The sequence below is a fragment of the Gorilla gorilla genome, chromosome 15, assembly GCF_029281585.2.
Source record: "Gorilla gorilla gorilla isolate KB3781 chromosome 15, NHGRI_mGorGor1-v2.1_pri, whole genome shotgun sequence".
In the NCBI taxonomy this organism is placed as follows: Eukaryota; Metazoa; Chordata; class Mammalia; order Primates; family Hominidae; genus Gorilla; species Gorilla gorilla.
The window spans coordinates 87,165,117-87,181,511 of record NC_073239.2 but is presented as its reverse complement, the minus strand read 5'-3'; the positions used below and the strand labels follow the sequence as shown (position 1 = coordinate 87,181,511).

General features: G+C 39.8%; 1 long non-coding RNA gene across 1 annotated transcript in view; it reads right to left on the bottom strand.

Annotated features, from left to right (window-relative positions):
* Positions 1-16,395, bottom strand: part of LOC109023261 (uncharacterized) — a 59,034-nt gene that overhangs the window by 32,115 nt on the left and 10,524 nt on the right. Inside the window, exon 2 of the long non-coding RNA XR_008671550.2 lies at positions 7,158-7,222. This is a non-coding gene — a long non-coding RNA (uncharacterized lncRNA). The remainder of the gene's footprint in view (positions 1-7,157; positions 7,223-16,395) is intronic.

Genomic DNA, 16,395 nt, shown 5'->3' with positions numbered 1-16,395 from the left:
TCTGTGCAAGAACACCATGTGGTGGGAGTAATGAGGACTTTAAAAGGCAGGCTGATGGCCGGGCTCACGCCTGTAATCCCAGCACTTTGGGAGGCCGAGGCAGGTGGATCACGAGGTCAGGAGATTGAGACCATCCTGGCTAATATGGTGAAACCCCGTCTCTACTAAAAATATAAAAATTAGCCAGGTGTGGTGGCACGCGTCTGTAGTTCCAGCTACTCTGGAGGCTGAGGCAGGGGAATCGCTTGAACCTGGGAGGTGGAGGTTGCAGTAAGCCGAGATGGTGCCACTGCACTCCAGACCGGCGACAGAGCAAGACTCCGTCTCAAAGACAAAAAAAAAAAAAAGCAGGCAGACATCTACGGCAGACAGTGAAAGAGCCCCGTGAGAAAGGGACTGAACAAGGAGCATCATACGTAACCAAGGAAGCAGTGCCAAGTAGCCCCAGCTGGGGCTTAACAAGAGGAAGCTGGCTGGAACCAGAGCTCTGGGTAGAATGCGGAGGTGTTTATAAAGTATAGGTACTCAGCTTTCTCTTTGTTTATGAACTCTCAGATGGAAATGAAGAAACTTGGAACCGTGTGTGTGTGTGTGTGTCAGAGGAAATATGAATGAACAAGTTGGGGTGATCTTTAAAACATGGTTAAGACTGACTTAAACCACCATTCCTGAATTGCAGAAATTCTAAATCCCTCCCTAAGATTTCTGTGAATTTCTGGATGGGCCCATGTCCACTAGGATCCCCCATTGACTCCACATTCCAATTCCACTGAGTGCATTCCTTTTATAGATAATTTCCACACCCTGTTTACCAGCCTGCCGAAGTTAGAATCTAGTTTTGCCTCTTACCTGCTGCGTGACCTTGGACAAATCACTTAACCTCTCTGCTTCTGGTGCCTCACTCACAAAATGGTGAAAATACGATTGCTTACCTTATAGGTTTGCATTGAGTTTTATTAAATAAGATAGTTACTATAAAGCATTTAAATACGTTAGTGTATGTATGGATGTTAGAATTCCACTTCGCACATAATCAACATGTTAACATTATTATGCTGAGGTGATTATTATGCATTAAAACAGATGTTGAACTCAGCCTCTTTTCTTTCCACTCAAAACAGCCCTCTCAAAAGGGTCTGTGTGTGTTTGTGTGTATGTGTTTGTGTGTTTATGTGTTTGTGTTTTTTGTGTATGTGTGTGTTTGTGTGTGTGTACAGAAGACTTTATTAAATATTAGAGTGATGAACAAGTTTTCATTTAATTTGTGCCAACAATGTGTAATTTCAGGGTATATATTTAATAATTGTGTTCCTAAAAGTTCCTCAGACATTTCCAGTTTAAACTCACCCTTTCTCATTCCTCCTGCATTCCACATTTCTAATCTTTGTGAATGCAAAGTAACTGAGCTACCTGTTACTCCACCTTTAGCTGTACTGACTGATGTTCTCAGGGTCTCATCTTCCACCCCCAACCTGTTTATCAAGAACTGCCTTAAGCATAGGTATTTCCTTTGCACATATCATGCAGTAGATACAGTTCTCAGTGGTTCTCATGAATTCTTTAATATTGAAGTATGTTAAAAGAAATCTGATTATTTTATCATTTGAACTTTTACTCCAGCTGCAGTTTTTCTATAAATCCACATTTTCACACTTTAGGCTGCAAAAGTAATACAACAGACCCTAGAGAGCAGAGATCAAATCACTTTCATTGTTATACTCACAGCATTACCCAGTCGGTGGATCAAAAATTGATATACATTTGTATTTCATTGTCTCTCTCTCTCTCTATATATATATATATATTTTTTGAGATGGAGTCTTGCTGTCACCAGGCTGGAGTGCAGTGGCGCAATCTCGGCTCACTGCAACCTCCGCCTCCTGGGTTCAAGCGATTCCCCTGCCTCTGCCTCCCGAGTAGCTGGGACTACAGGCGCATGCCACCATACCCGGCTAATTTTTTGTATTTTAGTAGAGATGGGATTTCATCATGTTTGCCAGGATGGTCTTGATCTTCTGACCTCGTGATCTGCCTGCCTCAGCCTCACAAAGTGCTGGGATTACAGGCGTGAGTCACCGCGCCTGGCCATCTATATCTTTCCAGTAGGAATGAAATACCTTTTTCTGGGAGAAGGCTTCAAGCCTGGTGTTCATTTGCAATTAGTAGATATACAGGTGCGAAATTTCTTCACTATCGTGTCAGTAAAGCAAATGATTCCTTTTGGCCTCAACTAGATAAAGGCCCAAATGGTATCTGTTCCACTGTATAATCCCGGGAACTTTTGAACATCACAAGTAATTCTCATTCTTTTCACTCCACAGGATTTGGTTTATAACTTTGTGTTGTTGTAGTTAACCTCCTTGATATTTGATTTTTCTGAGGCATAGTAAATAAGTTCAATTTCTTTTTCTTTTTAGGAAAATATATTTTTTATTGTTACACCAGCAGTGATACAAAAAGTCTAAACAGAAAAGCGTTCTTGTTTTAAACTTTTATTTTAGGTTCAGGGGTACATGGGCAGGCTTATTACATAGGTAAGCTCACGTCACAGGGGTTTGTTGTAACAGATTATTTCATCACCTAGGTATTAAGCCCAGTACCCAATGGTTATTTTTTTCTGCTCCTCTCCCTCCTCCCACCGCCCACTCTCAAGTAGACCCCAGTGTCTGTTGTTCCCTTCTGTGTGTCCATGTGTTCTTATCATTTAGCTTCCACTTATAAGTGAAAGCATGCGGTTTTTGGTTTTCTGTTCCTGCATTATTTTTCTAGGGAAAAATAACTTCTATTTCTACCAAGTTTAACATTGTGACTACAGTTATTCCTCCCAGTGGGGAATTCCTGGGAGAAGAAAAGATAAAAGAAATGGTTTCTGAAAGGGAAAGGTGACATTCTTTTCTCCATAGACATGTTATTTTTAGAATGGCAGATGTCTCTTTTGTTTCATACACAATTTTGTTCAAAAAATATTTGTGGCCGGGCACGGTGACTCATGCCTGTAATCTCAGCACTTTGGGAGGCTGAGGTGAGCAGATCCCTTGAGGTCAGGAGTTTGAGACTAGCCTGGTCAGCATGGTGAAACCCTGTCTCTACTAAAAATACAAAATTAGCCAGGCGTGGTGGTGGGCACCAGTAATCCCAGCTACTCAGGAGGTGGAGGCAGGAGAATTGCTTGAACCTGGGTGGTGGAGATTGCAGTGAGCCAAGATTATGCCACTGAACTCTTCTGGGAGATAGAGCAAGACTCAGTCTTAAAAAAAAAAAAATTATAATAAAGAGTCTGACGTCTGACTCTATGTTTCATCCTGACATCTTTTAAATCTTGCCTCTTCTTCTTTCCCTCTGTCCCACATACGGAAAACTGATTAAAAAAATAAAGCCCAGGTGATGTCTCCTTTGGTACCAGTAGGAAATTCAAACAATGCACAGGAACACTTGACTTAGTCTCACTCCCCAGTCACCATAAAAACCCCAACCCAAACCACTTTCTCTGCTTTCTCAACACATTTTTGGGCCTGCTTGGGAGCCACTTCTTTCCCCGGAAAGCCTTATTATGTGAGTATTAAATCTTTTCATACTCTCTTGGTAGGGGGTAGTTTACAACAAATTTCTGGTGGAGATCTATCTTGATTCTACAGTGTCCACAACAATTTTATTCAATATTTAATGCATACAAAGAAATATTTATATGTTTATGTATATGTTTACAATAGAAAAGTAGCTGTCTTAGTCTGTTTCTGCTACTATAACAAGATGCCTTAGGGTGGGTAATTTGTAAACAACAGAAATGTATTTCTTACAGTTACAGAAACTGGCAGGTCCAAGATCAAGGTGCCAGTAGATTCAGTGTCTCGTGAAAGCTGCTCTGTGCTTCCAAGACGGTGCCTTGGTGCTGTGTCCTCAGATGGTGGAAAGGACAGAAGCTGTGCCCTCATGTAGCAGAAGAGATGGAAGGACCAGGCAGCTCTCCGAAGCTTCTTTTAGGAAGTCTTTAATCCCAGTCACAAGGATGGAGACCAGATGACTTAATCACTTCCCAAAAGACTCCACCTCTTAATATCACCACAATGGGGATTAAGTTTCAACGTAAGGATTTGGGAGTGACACAAACATTCTCAAGCCATAGTAGTAGCAATTATATACAAAAAAGCTCTAGAAGTATCATAAGAAATAGAACATTATATTTGCATTGCTTCTCCCTGATTTCATGCTTCACTCTCCCTACTACCTATCCCCACTGCAGCTCATCAGGGTATTAATTAGCCTGAGTTTGTTATTTATCACTCCCTTTCACTTTATGTTTACATTTTAACACAGATGTAAGTATTTATTTATTTATTTGACATGGAGTTTCGCTCTCGTTGCCCAAGCTGGAGTGCAATGGCGCGATCTGGGCTCACTGCAACCTCTGCCTCCCAGGTTCAAGCGATTTTCCTGTCTCAGCCTCCCGGGTAGCTGGGATTACAGGCATGTGCCACCATGCCTGGCTAATTTTGTATTTTTAGTAGAGATGGGGTTTCTTCATGTTGGTCAGGCTGGTCTCGAACTCCTGACCTCAGGTGATCTGCCCGCCTCGGCCTCCCTAAGTGCTGGGATTATAGGTGTGAACCACTGTGCCTGGCCAGGTGTATTTATAAACTGTGTGTGTGACTTCTTTTTGAGTTGAGGTCTTGCTATGTTGCCCAGCCTGGTCTTGAACTCCTGGGCTCACAGGATCCTCCTGCCCCAGTCTCCTGAGTAGCTGAGGTTACAAGCATGTGCCACCATGCCTGGTTTATGTTTACTGATTCATTATAACTGAAATCTTATGGTATATACTATTTGGGGACTTTTTCTTCTCAATGTTGTCTTTTAAAGTTTTCTTCACATTGATTTATGTAGCTGCATGCATTCATTGTCTCTACCATATTGTATGTCCCTTGTCTATAAGTAATTTACAAATTATCCTTTCAGTGGACATGCTGGATTTTTCCCCTTATCTTTTAATCTTACATACAGTATTACTATGAGGATTCTCATACATGAGCTCTGGTGAAAATGTGCAAGTTTCTCCAGCATATATGCCCAGGAGTGGAATTTCTGGATCATACAGTATGCGCAGCTTTAACACATTTGATGATGACAAATCGATGTTCAAAGAGGCTATAAAAATCTACATTCTGTTTTCATACCTAACCATTTGGATAAACAATTCTCCCAGCACCATTTGTTGAAGGATTCTTAACCTACTGAGCCACAATATCACCTCTGCCATAAACTAAGCTTGCATACATATGTGGTTTCTGAGTTCTCTATTCTGATCTATTTATTAGTCTGTTTTCATCTGTTTCTGTACAAATGCAATGCAGGCTTATGAATATAGCTTAGTTATAAGCTTTGATATCTAATAGAGTAAGAACCCCACTTTATTTTTTTCTTTAATAGTATCCAAACTATTCTTGACCCTTTGTTCTGTAAAAATTTTAGACACAACTTATTGAGCCACTGACCCCCAAAACCCAAAATGTGTTAAGCTTTTGATTGGCATTGAATTGAATCTATAAATCAATTTGAGGAAAATTGATATCTTTGCATTATTGAGTCTACCTATGCATAAACATGGCATAACTCCCCATTTATGGAAGTCTTCTCCAATGTCCTTCAGTAAAGTGTTACAGTTTCCTCCCAGGAAAGGCTTGTACATTTTTTGTTTTATTTATTCCTAGCTGTCTTATTTTTATATGCTATTGTGAATGTAATCTTTTTTAAAATTAAGCATTATGTTTAAATTATCTGTGGATTTGATGGTGCTTGATGCTTTATATATAAAAGAACTGACATGCATGTCTTGGTTTTGATTCAAAATACAGTAACCTTGCAAGAATCCCTCATTAATTCCAATATTTTATCTAGAAATTATTTTGGTTTTTATCTGCACCTCTGAAAAATAATGGTTTTTCCTTTATTTCCTTTCTGGTCCTTGTAACTTTTAACTCTTTTTTTTTTTTTTTTTTTTTTTGCTTTTTACTGGCTAGAATTTTCAAAACAATGTTCTATAGCAATGTCTTCTTCCTGATAGCAAGAGAAGGTTTTTACCATTATGTATGTATGTAGACTTCTGTAGATACTTTACACTGGCTAGTGGCTATCCTGAGAGTGCTCCTTGGTTGCCTGACAATGCACTGTCTAGGACTGGACAATGCACTATCTAGGACTGGGAGCACTGCCTCTCCCCAACTCAGCAGGAGGGAGTAAGGCTGAACCCAGCCTCACTGAGGACTGAAGGTGCTACTTCCCTTAGATGCCTGAATCCAATTTCCCCAAGATCACCAGTAAAAATGAAAACATATGACCACACAAACACATAAACATAAATGTTCACAGCAGCATTATTCACAATAATCAAAAAGTAGAAACAACCTAAATGGCCATCAACTGATAAATGGATAAATGAAATACGGCCTATTCATACAATGGAATATTATCGATAAAAAGTAATGAAATACTGATGACACATGCTACAACATGGATGAACTGCAAAACCATTATGCTTAGTGAAAAAAGCCAGTCACAAAACACATATTGGATGATTCCAATTACATTCAATGTCAAAAATGGATTTATAGATATAGTAGATTAGGAGTGGAAATAGAGAGTGGCTGTAAAGGGACATAAGGTCTCTTTTTAGGGGGACGGAAAGGTTCTAAAGTTCAGGTGTGATAAAGGTAAAATTAGGTTATTGTGCAACACTCATAATATACTAAAATTCACTGAATTATACACTTAAAACACGAAAATTTATGGAATGTAGATTATATCTCAATGAGGCTGTCTTAAAGACGGATCAATAAAAGCAGCCGATGTTCCATGACAACTGATTGGCTGGCATCTAACCCTAGATCTCTTGGTGTCTAGGTCCTGACTGATTATTTGCTGCATACATGGCTGCTCTGATGCTTGCATAGAGAGTAGAATAGCAATGGGGCTGGGCATTATCACAAATCACTGAACAGCTAGTATCTACCCATTGCTTGCTACATAAGTCCTAATTGTATTTCCTGCACTAAAAGCCACTCTCTCTCTTACACAATAAGCCTGTAGCAAGGCTACAGAATACCCATCTCCCTTACACTCAGAGCAGAGCCACACCTCTATCCAAGAATGCTCTGGCCCCTACTTACCTCTGCATTGGATTACGAGACAATGGAAGAATTGGACCTTATCTTGAAATATTCCAGATTCCTCCCTGCACAAAAAATAAAATAAAACCTGTTTTATATACCCATATCAGATGCCATCATGGTGTTTATCGTCACCTACTTCTTCTAATCCTGGTCTGCCCAGTTTCTACGAGATGGGTGTTGAATAACTGAATGTTTCTTTCCCCATATATTGAGGTGCATATCCTATATTTCTCCTTTAAAAATGCTAATGTGGTGAGTTACATAAATTAATTTTCTAATGTTAATCCAACCTTCCATTCCTGAGACAAGCCCAGCTTGGTCAATGTAACAGATACTGTTGGTGCCCTGCCTAGATCCCCTGGGATCCTTTTTACCGGCTTGTGCCCATTCCCTCAATGCTACAGTGATGCTGCTAATAGCTCACACCTGCCTCATTCTCAGGAGACACACCCCTGTTTGATTGGAATTGCCTCACCAGAAGGTGCTTACAAGTTATACCCTGCAGTGATCCTGGGAGGTATCTCTAGTAGAGAGACCATGTGGGGGTCTCTGGCAGATACCAGTAAGAAGATTATAGTGCAGGCATCAACCAGCCACAGGCTTTGGCTACTACAGTGCTGACGTAATGGGCTCATGAATGGAGTAGCCATAATGGCAGAGGTGAAGGCTATGCATGGGCACAAAAGCAGGCCATCCCTCTCACCATAGCTGACCTAGCTACTGCTGCCACCCTACATGTCAATGACGGAGACTAATGCTGAGCCCTTACTAGTGCATGAATCTTTGAGGAGACCAACCAGCTATTAGTGACACTTGATTACTTAAGACCCCTTGCACCCTAGAAAGTGCAGCAATTCATTTTGACTAAAATTGACATGTTTTCTATATATGAGTTTACCTTTTCCTGCCTGTACTGACTTGGCTAGCACCTCTGTTCATGGGCTCATAGAGTATCTGATTAACTAACATAGGATCTCTCATATACTATTACTTCAGATTCAAGGAACAAAAGTTATAACAAAAGAGGTTCCGCAGTGGGCAAATAGCTGTGTAATTTGCTGATCTTACTGCATCCACATTGTCTGTAACACAGACAACAGAGTCCACCTAATAGAGTAGTGGAGTCTTCTATTCCACTATCTTGCTTCACCTCTCAGGACACTAGCCTAATAGAGTAATGGAATGGCCTCTAAAAAACGCAGTTGAGGCCACAGCTTGGGGATGTTGTCCTACAAAGATGAAGCACCATCCTTCAGGATGCAGTATACAAATTAAATCAGAGGTTTGCAAACAATGGTTCTTAGGCCAAATATGGCTTGATGCAGTTTTTATCAAGAGTTTTATCGAACACAGTTACCAGTCATCATTTATATATTATCTATGGTTCCTTTTATGCTACATCAGCATAGGTGAGTAGCTGTGACACAGACCATATGCTGTACAAAGATTAAAATATTTACTGTCTCACCCTTTGCAGAAAAAGTTTGCCATTCTTGCATTAAACCAGTGGTCCTTATGTAATTCTTTTTCTCAGTAAAATATGGAGTCTCAGAGCGAAGGGTTGGGAGGTAGGATGGCCCTGTGCCAGCAACCCACTTGGGAAAGTTTTGCTTTCAATTTTGAAACTCTAGCTCTTTAGTTTAAGAACTAGAAGTGTTGGTTTGTAGAAGGGGGACTGTTTCTACTAGAGAACATATTAATGGTTCCACTAATCTTAAAGCCATGGCTGCCACTAACCATTTTAGGTCCATTGTGCCAGCACACCAGCAAGACACGAGTTACCATACTTGAAGGGGTAGTTGTCTTCGATAACCATGAGGATTCATGATAACTATTATGCTACATAATGGCGGCAGGGAACTGTATATTAAGCACTCACATGAGCCACTTGGGGTATCTCTTGGTAACGCCAACCCCTATTTTAACTGTAAATTGGCAAGTAGAGCAACTATGGTCAGATAAGTTCATGGTAACCAAAATCTCATCCCCCTCAAGAGACACCACCAGGCAAGCCACCTAGACCAGCAGAAGTGCCAGCTGAGGGTGAGAGAGAAAGAGAATGGGCAGTAAAGAAAGGAAACAGTATCATTTCTGATCTCAGGACCAACTGCAGCAGTGGAAACTATAAGCTTCATCACACTAACTAGGAACCCAATATAGTCCTAAAAGATACAATCCTGAATATTGAAATCCCAAAAAGAAAAACTCCTATAAGTCCCAAATCCCCAAAGTCACAACCTTGAAAGATCAAAATCCTAAAAATACAATTCTGGAAAAAATAATAAAAAATTCCTTAAAGTATATTTATTTATATTTTAAAAAAAGGATTTGAGAAACATGAAAACATGAGAGAATACTTCATTAGCCACTTTATACAATAAAATAAGCAATAAATAACATTTTTGCAAGTAAAAACACTCAGGTTACCTAATGATGGGTACACTAATGACAGCCACAACATATAACCTAGGTAAAGAAATAGCTTATATAACTGCAGTAATATGAAATATCGTGATGGACAACGTAAGTCTTTTGACGAGACCCCAAAGAGCCAAGATCTCAAGAAATTTTATCTTTCACAAATGTAGATGCGCAAAAAGGGCATCTCATTTATTATGGAGCTTTCAATGTTTTTATGTACACGCACAATGTTTGCACGCAAAGTCAACATTGTGATAATGCATCTTTGTGGACTCAAATTTGCAAAAACTTCATAAAACAAATTAGAACTCTAAAAGTCTTTACACAATTTATACCTCCAGTATTGGAAATGATGCGAAGATATAACAGCATGGCAAACTTTATTTTTTGAGACAGAGTATCGCTCTGTGGCCCAGGCTGGAGTGCAGTGGTGTGATCTCGGCTCACTGCAACCTCCACCTCCTGGGTTCAAGCCATTCTCATGACTCAGCCTCCCTAGTAGCTGGGATTACAGATGCCCGCCACCATGCCTGGCTAATTTTTGTATTTTTAGTAGAGATGGGGTTTTGCCACGTTGGTCAGGTTGGTCTCGAACTGCTGACCTCAGGTGATCTACCCGCCTTGGCCTCCCAAAGCGCTGGGATTACAGGCATGAGCCACTGTGCCTGGCCATTATAGTAAATTTTTAAAAATAATGATAATTTAAAATAGGGAAAAAACTAAAAAAAAACTAAAAGGAAAATTAGACAAATGAAACAGTGTATTACAGGAATAGATTATGGGTAATCGCACAGAGGTAGTTCATAAGAGCTGGCCAACTTCTATGATCATTATGTTTTGAAGTCTTGCATCACAATAAAGAGCTGTTTTTTTCTTTTAGGGCATGGCTCTCCTCAGAAAATACACTCACATTTTCTATGTGGTGCTGCTCTTTTTGAAATTCTCTTTGTGTTTCAATATACATGAACATAAGCATTCCCTGTGAAACTTCCCATCTTCCATGCCATGCTTCCATGTTGTTTTGGGCACTCAGAAATCCATTTCCCATGCACTTGTATACAGACTACAAATTTGGCAGAAACAACACTTGTGATCGAATAGCAACACCCTTGCATAAAGTGTCTTATCCTACCACGCTCATAATAATTATTTTTGAACCAGTCAATAACTTCACTTATTCTTCAGGTCAATTCCAATTTAACTTATTAAAGCTTCTGGTACATCACTGGCTGGAAGGAAGGCCAATGCAGGCAAATGACATATTTTTTTTTTCTTTTGAGACAGGTTCTTGCTCTGTCACCCAGGCTGGAGTGCTGTGGCTCCATCACAGCCCACTGAAGGCTTGACCTCCTGGGCTCCATTGATCCTCCTACTTCAGCCTCCAGTAGCTGGGATTACAGGCACACATCACCATGCCTGGCTAACTTGTATTTTTTGTAGAGATGGGGTCTCGCCATGTTGCCCAGGCTGATCTCAAACTCCTGGGCTCAAGCATTCCTTCCACCTTGACCTCTCAAAATTGTTGGGATTACAGACGTGAGTCACTGCCCCTGGCCCAAATGACACATTTTTAACTGAAGTTTTCATCTTGCAGTATCACATGGCCAATCCACTCATCTGAATTTTCTGCCAAATGCTTTGGGCTGAATGAAAAAAACAAACTTTATTGGTAACACCTTGAAATTCACTTTTAGAAGATTTGATTGCACTTAATTCCAAATCTGCCATTATAGTTTGGAGATTAAATTGAAATTCATTTTCTGCTCAGGGGCAGTGGTTCATGCCTATAATCCCAGCACTTTGGGAAGCCAAGACAGGTGGATCACTTGAGTCCAGGAGTTCAAGACCAGCCTGGGCAACATGGCTAACTTATTTTGTAGAGGATACAATGTTTTGTATCCTCTACAAAAAATACAAGAATTTAGCTGGGCATGATGGCCTGCCCCTGTAGTCCCAGCTACCCAGGAGGCTGAGGTGGGAGGATTGCTTGAGTCTAGGAGGTCTAGGCTGCAGTGAGCCAAGATCGCACCACTGTACTCCACTCCAGCCTGGATGACAGAGGGGTACCCTGCCTCAAAAAAAAAAAAAAAAAAAAAAAAAGGAAAAGGAAAATGAAATCCGTTTTCTTCTGTGAAGTCCACCAAATCTTTAAATAAGTGTTTACACTTCACTTTTCCAGTCATTAATATGTAAGTAGGTGGGTAAGTTTTAGTATTTTCTGATCCAACAGGGTCATGAATTGTATCTAGTTGATAAAAAACAACGGTGACAGTTTTGAAGTACCATCGATTAGCCAAAGTAAAACGTGCTAGTTTTTCTGTTAGATTCAGTGATAAATATAAAAAGTCTATCTTCTTTGACAGTCAAATCCCTAATCAAGAATAGTTCACCATTTCATGTATTTTGTAACATGTGGAGGAACCTCAGTATCAGTTAGTGTCTTTGGTTTAGAAGGTTATTAAGGTTGTTAAATTCTTTTAATTCTCTGACAAAGGATATTTTTTGAAGGGAAGCATGGCACTATGCGTGAAGGGGCAGAAGTCATACACGATTGAATCATTTGACAAGGAAGATTTCTTCTATTTTCCACTTAGAGTTTCACTACTTCTATGATCGTTGAAATACTTGCTGCACTTGTATTTTGAGAGAGGTTGTGGTCTACACATTTCCTAACTATACGCTGTCCATTTGAAAGTCTGGTTGTTGCTCAGTTGTTGCAATTAAGTGATTTTCTGCTTTCATAGCACCAATTAGAATTAGCTTTTAGATTTTTATCTTTCAACATTAAGTAGCCTCATACACTTAACTTATCACAGCCTTATTTCAACGGAACAGTTTCACAGATCTTTTCCATTGTGTTGTAAGGAATATAGTAAGAATGAATGATACTCAGCTTCCCCATTACCAAAGTCTATCTTAGTCAGGGTTCTCTAGACAGAACCAATAGGATCTGGATGTAGATATATGAAAAGTGATTTATTAGAGGAATTGGCTCATGCAATTATGGTGACTGAGGAATCCCACAACAGGCCATCTGCAAGCTGGAGACCTTGGGATCCTGATGGTGGGGCTAAGACCAAGTCCAAAGGCCACAGAACCAGACAAGCCGATGGTGTAACTCTCCATCAGAGGCTGAAGACCTCAGGGCCCAGGGGGCTGCTGGTATAAGTCCTGGAGCTCAAAGGCTGGCAAGCCTGGAGTTCTGATGTCCAAGGCAGCAGATGAAAAGTCTGTCCCAGGTCTCAGAGAGAGTCCAATTTGCCTTCAGTATTTGTTTTCTTTGGTCCCCTCACCTATTGGATGATGTCCACTAACACTTCCCCACCTAATCCATTCAGGCTCATACTCTATCTCCTTTGGAAACACCCTCACAGATACACCCAAAATAATGCTTTACCAGGTTTCTAGGTATTCCTTAATCCAGTCAAACTGACACCTAAGTCCACCAGTCCAATCCTTGTCAATTTGGTACCCATAGACATATCTTTAAACAAGACTTAATTTCCAAATAAAGACAATAGCATGTCTCTATGTGGTTTTAACATGTATGCAACTGTCCTGTGTTTGTGATTTGCAGGATTTTAGACATTAGGGATTTAGACTTTAGGGATTTTATCTCTCAGGATTTCAATATTCAGGATTATGGCATTCAGGATTGTATCTTCTGGGATCATATTCCAACCCCCTACTAACTTTCTATTTTAAGATTTCCTAGAAATTGTAATCAACCAGAGTCCGGGAGAAGTAAAAGCATGAAAGGAACCTAATGTGTGAGGGAAGTGGACCTGAGTGATACAAGGAATGAAGCATAGCAGACAATGCTGGTGTTCTGTCCAGATCTCCTGGGTTTCCTTCCATTGGTTCAGCATGGCCATTCTCCAGCTGCTGCATGTTCTGTTGCTAACAGCTCACACCTGCAATAGTCTCAGGAGGATTGCCCTTGGCAGATTGAAGCAACATCACCAGGAGGTGTCTGGAAGTTATGCACTCATCTCTGTAACAGCCTGTAAACAATGACTGACTGATGCTTGATATGGAGGTACAAAAAAAGCCTCACTCCCTTGCCACCAGGTAGGAATGATCCCTCAGTATTTCGGAGCTCCTGGACATTTCAGGCTAACGCTATAGCTGAAACTATAGACTTGCTTCCCTTGACCTCTTCTGTTTTCCTCATTCCCCCACAGACTTCTCAGGTAATCATACAATTTCTCTCTTAATAAAATGTTTGATTATCTCTGTCCTGCTTTTGTAAAGTTCATTCAGTAATTTCTCCCTAATATCTAAAATTGGAATTCTTAGTTCATAATTCTGAGCCTTTTTGCTTATTTGAGAATATGTAATGATCCATTTTGCTCAAAGGGAGACTTTAGCGACATTCTTCATCATTCAGTTCTAAGAATTAATTTCCATTATGAATTTTTTGGCCCACAAATACATTTAAAAATTTCTAAACACCCATGGGGGGATTTCTATTTGTCGTTTTGTTACTGATTTTTAAACTTACTTTTATGGCTGTCAGATAAGTATTTTGTATGATACTAATTAAAAAAATTTATTAAGTTGTATGCATTGCCACAAATATTTTGTTTTGGAAAAGAATGTATATTCTGCAGCTGTTGAATACGGTTTTCATTAAACTTGTTAATTGTGTTGCTCAGATTCTCTACATTCTTGTGTTTTTTTTTGTCTCTTTGATTTCTTATGTGGAATTAGTTAAAATCTTCCTCTGTGATGGTAAATTTGTCTCTATATTTTGAACTGTTATGAAATGCATAGAAGTTTAGAATTGTTATATTTTCCTAATGGATTAAAGCTGTTATCATTATGCAGTGACCATCTATATTTCTAGAAGTGCTTTTTGCTTTAAAGTCTATTTTTTTGTCTGATATTAGCATAGCTACACCATATTTCTTTGTTTAGTATTTTCCTAATCTATTTTTCCCATGCTTTGACTTTCATGCTTCCCATGTCCCTATGTTATAGTTTTATAGGTGAAGTACTTACAAAGAGCATAGAGTTGTATTATTTTCAATCCAGTCTGACATCTTTGACTTCTAATTGGATAGTTTAGACAATTTCTATTAAGATACGTTTTATATTTGGTATGGTAGAAATTTTTATTATCAAAATATTCGCTGACCCTTCCTAGCAAGAACTGCCTCTTCCATGCTGAAAGTATATTCTCTGCTATATCCCTGCTGAAGTACAAATTTCCTGCTCCATTAACATGTAAACCCATTAATAGGCTTGACCATGTGATTTTTTTTAACCAATTAAAACTGAGTAGAGGTAAACGTGCGACTTCTGAGTAGGGCTTTTTTGTTTTGTTTTGTTTTGAGATGGAGTCTCACTCTGTTCTGCAGGCTGGAGTGCAGTGGTGTGATCTTGGCTCACTGCACTGCAGAAGAAGGGATTCTTCTGCCTCAGCCTCCCGAGTAGCTGGGATTACAGGTGCCTACCACCACACCTGGCTAATTTTTGTAGTTTTAGTAAAGATGAGGTTTCACCATGTTGGCCAGGCTGGTCTCGAACTTCTGACCTCAGGTGATCTGCACGCCCCAGCCTCCCAAAGTGCTGAGATTACAGGCGTGAGCCACCATGCCTGGCCTGACTAAAGGCTTTTGAATCAACATTCAAAAGCTGAGTTGTTCTCTGCCACAATACCTGCAGTATTCCACACTGAGGCTGCTCTTTTGTTGTGTCCCAGATTGAATAGCTAAAGCTAACTGAAGACTACCGTGTGATGTGAGAAATAAACCCTGGATTCCATAAGTCACTGATATTTGCAGGTGACTTATGATTCTGACCTTATAAAGTCAGGATAATATATTTAAATGTATTTCTACCATATTATTTGCTATTCTTTGTATATTGCTTCCTGCATTCATTTTCTTCTATTGTGCCTTCTTCTTGACTGCTCTTTAAATTTTTAAGTTCCTTTTCTTCTCTAAGCATTTGGAATTATGTTCTATATCCTTTTAAGTTACTTCCCTATGTATTTTAACTTGTATACCAGTATTTATTAGGATAAGCTATATTATGCACTGGGAATAAACAATTTCAAATTCTCAGTAGCTTAGACCAACAAAGTTCCCATTTTTCCTCTATAATAGATAGGCGGATGGAGGATCCAGCATGTGGGAGCATCACCAGTTGTAGTAGCAGAAAGAGAGAACAGAGTTTGCAGTGGCACTTAAGTGTGTCTGCCTAGAAGAGACTTGGGTCACTTCTGCTCAAATTTCATTGAACAAAAGTTCCATGATCACACCCAAATTCATGGGAGCCAGGGAAGTTCAATCTTCTTGTGTGAGTGGAAGGAGAAGAAAACTTGAAATATTGGTGAAAAGATGTAATGTCTACCACAGAAGATGCCATTCTGCTCACCAAAGTTTTGAGTCACCTTCTCCCATGCAGAACACTCACCTCGAAAAAGGCAACCCAAAAGTCCCATCTAGATAGAAAGTTTAGCTTTGAGTCAGGTTTCCTCTGTATTTTGGAGAAATATAGAGGATACACAACAGTCTCCACATCAGATCTTGATATGGTGTGTGTTTGTTTTTTGAGACAAGGTCTCACTTTTGTCACTCAGGTTGGAGTGCAGTGACATGATCATGGCTCACTGCAGCCTAGATCCTCCCACCTCAGCCTCCGGAGTAGCTGGGACTACATGCATGAGCCACTATGTCTGGCTAAATTCACTTTTTTTTTTTTTTTAAGAGATGGGGTCTTGCTATGTTGCCCAGGCTGGTCTCAAACTCATGGGCTCAAGCAATCTTCCCACCTTGGTCTCCCAAAGTGTTGAGATTATAGGTGT